This window comes from Mustela nigripes, chromosome 4 (assembly GCF_022355385.1).
Source record: "Mustela nigripes isolate SB6536 chromosome 4, MUSNIG.SB6536, whole genome shotgun sequence".
NCBI classification, from domain to species: domain Eukaryota; kingdom Metazoa; phylum Chordata; class Mammalia; order Carnivora; family Mustelidae; genus Mustela; species Mustela nigripes.
The window spans coordinates 167,873,888-167,880,263 of NC_081560.1; the positions used below are offsets into that span (position 1 = coordinate 167,873,888).

The 6,376-nt window shown below is 49.9% G+C and overlaps 1 long non-coding RNA gene across 4 annotated transcripts in view; it reads left to right on the forward strand.

Annotated features, from left to right (window-relative positions):
• The window catches only part of LOC132015383 (uncharacterized), a 43,820-nt gene extending 40,140 nt beyond the window's left edge, over window positions 1–3,680 (forward strand). For 3 of the 4 annotated variants that reach the window (XR_009403642.1, XR_009403641.1, XR_009403640.1), the window contains 2 exons: window positions 1,716–1,772; window positions 2,360–2,584. This is a non-coding gene — a long non-coding RNA (uncharacterized LOC132015383). Of the gene's footprint in view, window positions 1–1,715; window positions 1,773–2,359; window positions 2,585–2,694; window positions 2,759–3,364 lie in introns of those variants that run through there. The other variant, XR_009403643.1, reaches the window with a different exon arrangement.
• Window positions 3,681–6,376: the final 2,696 nt, after the last annotated feature.

Here is a 6,376-nt window from a genome sequence, read left to right on the forward strand (position 1 = left end):
CAAGTGGGGGAGGGGCAGACTGGAGGGAGTGCTAATGTTTAATGGGGGCAGAATTTTAGTTTAAAATACTTGGAAAGGGATAGTACTCAAGATAGTTACACAACAATGTAAATATACCTTATGCCTCTGAACTGTACACTTAAAAATGATCCATTTGGTAGATTTTATGTTATGCATATTTCACCACAATAAAAAAAGGAAACACAACCACAAAAAGAATCAGCAAGTACAAATAATTGTAAATGAATTGGCTGCAGACTCAATTGTCTTTGATTCCAAGTGCTGAGGTGGGTTTCAACGGCAAAGGGTAGGGGTTCCAGCAGAAATGTTATGAGCTATTTGGATCCTGCCTAAGGGGGGAGTGGGTGAGGAGTCTTCTGGAGTCAAGCCTGCCTTGGTGGGAGGTTGCCTATCTGAGTCCCAGGGATCAACTACTAAGGACCATGCAGCTCAAGTGTTCTCTTTTCCAGGTGCATCTGGCAAACGGGAGATGAGCAGGGGATAGGCAAGAGAAGAATGAGGTGGCAGGGGCTCTGGTCCTCTCCTGCCAGCGTATCTTAGTACCAGGCAGCAAATGGGAAGAAGAGAAGGAGAAGAAGGCTTACTGGAAGTTTCCCAACACTCTTCTGCTACATTTCCTGTGGTCAGAACCCAGCTGTGTAAGGAGTCTTTACTCCTGGGTATAGAGGACAGTGTATGGGCATAAATGTCAGGCTTCTGTGTCTAAGGAAGAAGGGGGGACAGATACAGGTGGTCTGCTGGCTGGCTTTGCCAAGGGCTGTGAAAGACCCTTTGGGATGGGGGTGGACAGAGTCAACTGGGTCTTTTTACTTCTCCCATGTTCAAGTATCTCGGCTTTGGTCTTCTTTGGCTGACTTGGCCCCTTCCCTGTGCTAAGTGTAGAGGAAGGCACCTTGTGCCTGGTCTCAAGGGAGGTGGTAAAGAACCAGAACAGAACCAAGCACAGACATCTTAGATCAGGCACCTGAAAGTGCTGTTTCAAACTTGCTCCTCCCACCTGTCCTCTTAGTTGTGTTGGGATATAGGTTGCTATATTGATAAGATAAGGGAGAGGATTGTGGGTACTGAGATTGCTTTCACCTACACATAAAACTTAGTAAAAATTTCCTCCAAGGAGCTGGATCTGGCATAAGGCAAAGCCTGTCTCTAGATGCCAGAGAGCGTCCCCACGTTTCTGTCTACCAAACAGGTCTTGCAAGAAACCACTGTGTAAACTGGGGAGTCTGGCAACATTCCAGGAGGGATAATAATTCTGTGCAAATCCTAAAGCTCTGGGATGAGCTGAGAAAGCTCTCCTGCCTTGGACTTGGGAGTGGGGGCAAGAAGAGCAGTAACCAGGAATGCAACCGGGGAAATGGCCCCATCTCCTGGGTGAAAATGGACAGTGGTGGCGTGGAGCCCAGGCTCTGGCATTTCCCAGGGTTGGGTCCTTCCTCGATCACTTTTTCATCCTATGACCTTGGAATAATTTCTTTCACTTTCTGAACCTCTGCTTCCTTACCTGTATGACATGGATAATACCAGCTCCTGAGGGTATTGCATGAGGGAATGCACACAGCATGCTTAACCCAGTGTCAGGTACCTGGTGTGGGGTCTATTGGTGGTTGTCTTAACTGGCATTTCCAGGTGATGAGAGCCTGTATACTTCAGTGTGTAGAGAGTTACAATCTTTTTTTTTTTTTTTTTAAATCAAGAAGTGCTCCAGGAGCGAGGAAAGGATTGGAGTGGAGGAGGGGTGCTGTGGCAAGCAGGTAAGGAGCCCCAGCTTCTTTGCTCCTGAATTATTCATGAAAACAGGCTTTGAATAATTGGAGGCCATTTTTCATTATCATTATTACCTAGAGAAATGATTCGGTAGCTAAATTTTGAGGCCGGGAAGTACACTTGATTCCGTTTAGATTGCTTTCTTAAAAACTGCTTAGGGATAGCCCCAAACCAGCACCTCAGTTTGGGATGTGTGAATGCAAGGGCAAATAATCCCACCTTGTCAATTACTTCCCAAAATGTAAGTGGTTGTGGGGGGGGGGGGGGGGGGGGGGGACGGGGGGGGGGGGGGGAGGAAGAATGGCTGTGGGGCTCTAGAAGGACCTTGGGCCTGATGGACGTGGGGCAAGCCTGGGCAGAGGAGTAGTTCTCTGTGTCTGTACCCAGAAGGGCTCTAAGGAGGCTGTCTGGCATCTGTCACCATCCCCACTCCCATGTTTTGTCCCCATCAAGGGACAGAGTATTAAAAAATGCCTCCCCTCCACCGCTGGGTCACCTGGGGCAAGCCCTGTTCCTGTCTCCATGCCTCCGTTTCTCTTTCTGAGAAATCAGACTGAGAATGTGTGTTTTGCAGAATTGTTATGAAGGATGAAAAAGATGATGGACATGATTTGCCCGGGACTGTGCGTGACCTAAAGGAGACTTTTAAAAACTGTTGGAAAGGGGCATCTGGGTGGCTCAGTGGGTTAAAGCCTCTGCCTTCGGCTCAGGTCATGATCTCAGGGTCCTGGGATCGAGCCCCGCATTGGGCTCTCTGCTCAGCAGGAAGCCTGCTTTCCTTCCTCTCTCTCTGCCTGCCTCTCTGCCTACTTGTGATCTCTGTCTGTCAAATAAATGAATAAAATCTTAAAAAACAAAAACAAAAACTGTTGGAATTCCTCTGCCTCTCGCTCTATGTCCCACCTTTAGAGATCTCGTCCTACGGGAGAAGCGTTGCCCCCTTTCAAAATGTAAAGACGAATGCTCCCGTAAGGTAAGAGCTTATGCCTTTAATCATAATAAACCAGATATCTCTGGGCCTGGAGGGAGGCCACTCGTTCTTCTTGTGTTGTGGGTGAGCAGTAGAGGAGGTGAGGGTTGGGAGGTACGGGGTGTTGAGGAGAGGGGAGAAGGCCACTTCAAATGGAGGCAGGGACAAGCCTGCAGCTGGATGTTTTGGGCAAAGACCAGTCTGAAGATGTTCACACATACGCACAGATCCTCCCCCCCCCCCCCCCCCCCCCCCCCGGGCCCACGCACACGCTCAGGCACGCGCATGCCCACACACCCACACACACACGTAGTTGCCGAGTCTGGGTGTTTTATGAAGACTTCTTGGACCGCCCACCTCCACCCCCCCTGCTCCAGCCCAGCTGACACAGTTCAAGGCGGACACGTTCATATCTGACAGGTGAGATGTGAACAGAGGTGTCCTGTGCTGGTTTCTGGGACCTGCCTAAGACAGTGGGCATATGCCCTTGGTGGTCATTCAATCACTGTCTGGGAGATCTGTTAGGATTACTTCCATCTAATGAGTTAGTAGCTCTCAGAGAAAGGAATACCTACCTCTTCTATGTCATGCCCCCTATCTCCCACCCAGGGTCAGGCCCAGGGATCTGCGTGTCCTCCGTCTGTAATACTCCACAGGCTGTCGATTGCATGACTGATGGAAGCAGATGCTGCCCACGGACTGGTTTTGAACCTGGTTGAGCATTAATCCTGGGGACCCTCTGAGTGAAGAGAACCCAGCCCAGAGTAGAACAATTGGATCCGATTTGACCAAAAAAAAAAAAAAAAAAAAAGTAAGCAGGGGCCCACCCTCGCCCCACTCTCAGAGAGAGCCCTACCCTGCCGATCCTTTCCTCTGCGGATCCTCTCATTCCATTCCCTGTGATGGGGTCTTTTGAGGCTTGGTTCTGGTGTAGAGAAGGGGCTGTATAGGTCAGGGGACAGGAGGGAAATGGAAAGTCAGGGCAACGGCTGATGTCTCCCAGCTGGGCCAGTTTTATGAATGGGTATGTCCATGGAGAAGGTTCCATACACAGGAAATTGGGCTTTGAGGCATTTTTGAAGGGCCCTGCCAACCTTTCCTCTACTTGCACGATAAGGCACAGACCCTCTGTCTGACTAGCAAACCCCCACGTTGTCTGGTAGCTGTGTCCCCTCCTGTCTCATCGTGCTCCCTCTGCCCCTGGTGTTCTCTGATTCAGCCACGGTGGTCTTCCTTCAGGTCCTGTAAGACCCCTTGCTTCCTCCTGTCTCAGCGCTATGGCACAGGCTGGAATATTTTCTTCTGCCCCTTCTTCTGGTTGACTCTCATTCTGTCACTCTTGGCCCAGGTTACCTCCTTCCCAAAGCCTTTCTCAGGCTCCTGCATTGCTCAGTTCCAGTGGGAGGCATTGTGTGAGTGGTCTTTTACATGAGAGGCAACCCCTGGGGTACAATCCCATAGGAAATGCTCTGAATAAGGGCCCCTGAGCTGTGTCCCGCTGCTTGCTTGCCCTTCCCAGAGAGGCCTCTTATGGCCTCTGTCATAGTTATAATTTTATAGGTCTTTGAGTTAATCATTAAGGTCCATCTCCTCTGCTAGAGGCACCAGGAGGCTGGGACAATGCCTATCTTGTTGTGGCACCTAGCCCAGGGTCTGGAGCAGAGTACTGCTGACAGTATATGAGCGAAATAACTGAATGATGAGAAGGGTTGCAGTGCTCTGTGCAGTGTGGATCCAGAAAAGCAGCCTTTGCCGGCCTCCCCAGAGGCTTATCTCTGCTCTCCTATGAGGAAGGCCTCAGATGCGCCCAGACCGTGCATATATATGAGAGGGGATGTCGCGGGAGGAGTGTGTGACTGTGTGTAAAGAAGAGTCTATAGGAAAAGAATATTAATATTATTTAATTGTATTAATATTAATTAATCCAAGCAGAAAAGCCCATCCTATGCAATTTTTCTCCTTTTTTGCTCGTTCATTCATTTATCAACTACTAAGGGCATATTGTGTGCCAGAAAATATACTGGGCAATTAGAGGGATCCCAGTAGGAACAAGACATTGTCCTGTCCTGAAAGAACTCACTCACAGCACAGTAAGAGAAATAGAATATTTATAGTAACACCTCCCCCAACATTGATAACACACCTGCTGGTTTTTAAGCAGTCACTCTATGCCAGATATCGTCATATATACTTTAAGATACTGGCCCATTCATTTTTTTCAGCACCCCTCTGAGGTAGGAATACTATTCCTATAGATTAGAAAATTCAGGCACAGAGAGGTTGAGTCGTTTTCTCAGGGCCACACAGCATACTTTTATTCTAAACTCCATGCCATGCTATTGGAATACAAAGCAGAAAACGGGAGGAGGGGTGTCCACAAATGCACCAACAGTGCCTCAGGAGTTCAGAGGAAGGGCTCCCACATGAGCTTGGGAACCTGGGGAGGCTTTGTGGGAGAGTGATGTTGGAGTTTGCAAGTTAGGGAGAAGCTGGGGAGCTGGTGCTTCCCGGTGAGGGATGGTTGGGGGAGGAGTCAGGGAGTGCAAAGACCTAGGGATGAGGAAGGGCAGGGGGCATCTGGGGAAACAGAGGGCAGTTCAGTGTGGCTGGAAGTAAGTCTCTATGAGAAGGAGGGACAGGAAGCCTGAAGAAGAAGTTCCAGCATGGGTAGGATCTTGGGTACCACTGAAGCCTCATCATGGGCCATGAGTAGGGGACAGATAGAAAGACTGTGAGGACAATAAGGACCCGGTCTGTGCCTATGGTTGCTGTGGTGTGAGGGGTGGGGAGGAGGCTCTCACTCAGTGTATGAGGGCTCTGTGAGTCCCAGGGGGAGGGGGCAACACTGACCTCAGTGATGCTCCTAGATTGCCCCCAGGAAGTCCCGGACAAGGTTCTCCATTGCTCAGGGGCCCCACCCAGCCAGCCAGCAAAGGTCACTCATCACATTGAGCCATCCCTGGAACCTCCTGGACCAATCGCTGGCAGAGTGGGCAAATCCCTGTAAGGATCCTTGAGTAACCATCCTTTCCCTCCACACACACAGAATTTACCCCTGCCAAATGATTTCCTTGCTTTGACCAAGAGTTTCCAGCATGGACCAATTAGAGAGAGCTCTAGGTGGGGGCAGAGGGAAAGAGGAGATTGTGAACGTATCCGCTGTGCGAGCGCCTGCGGGAGAGGTCTGGGGAAGGAGGCTCGGTGGGGGCTGCTGAGAGTAGCAGAGAGAACATATGAATTCTGTCATTGTAAGTGAAGATTAAACAGTGAAGAGAATGGGGCTTCGCTGGCAGCCACCGGATTAACAGCTTGTAGATTTCAATAGTCAGTTTAAAGCTGAGTTTATCGCGCATGCCGCGAAACCTGGCTCTTTAAGATGAGCTATGCCGTTGTCGCTGGAAGTGGTGAAAGTCAGAGGGAAGGTGATTTGCAGCCTCAAGAGTCTGCCCCTCCGAGAGAGGAATCACGAATCACGAATCACGCATGGCTCCCGCAGCAGCAGCCAGGGAGGAGAGATCCTGCCGATTTCCTAAAACTGTGAATTCGAGTTGCTACACCCCAACGAAAGGCAGATGCTGTTTTCAGGGTAGTGAGTGAGAGGACCTGGCTCAAGAAGTAACA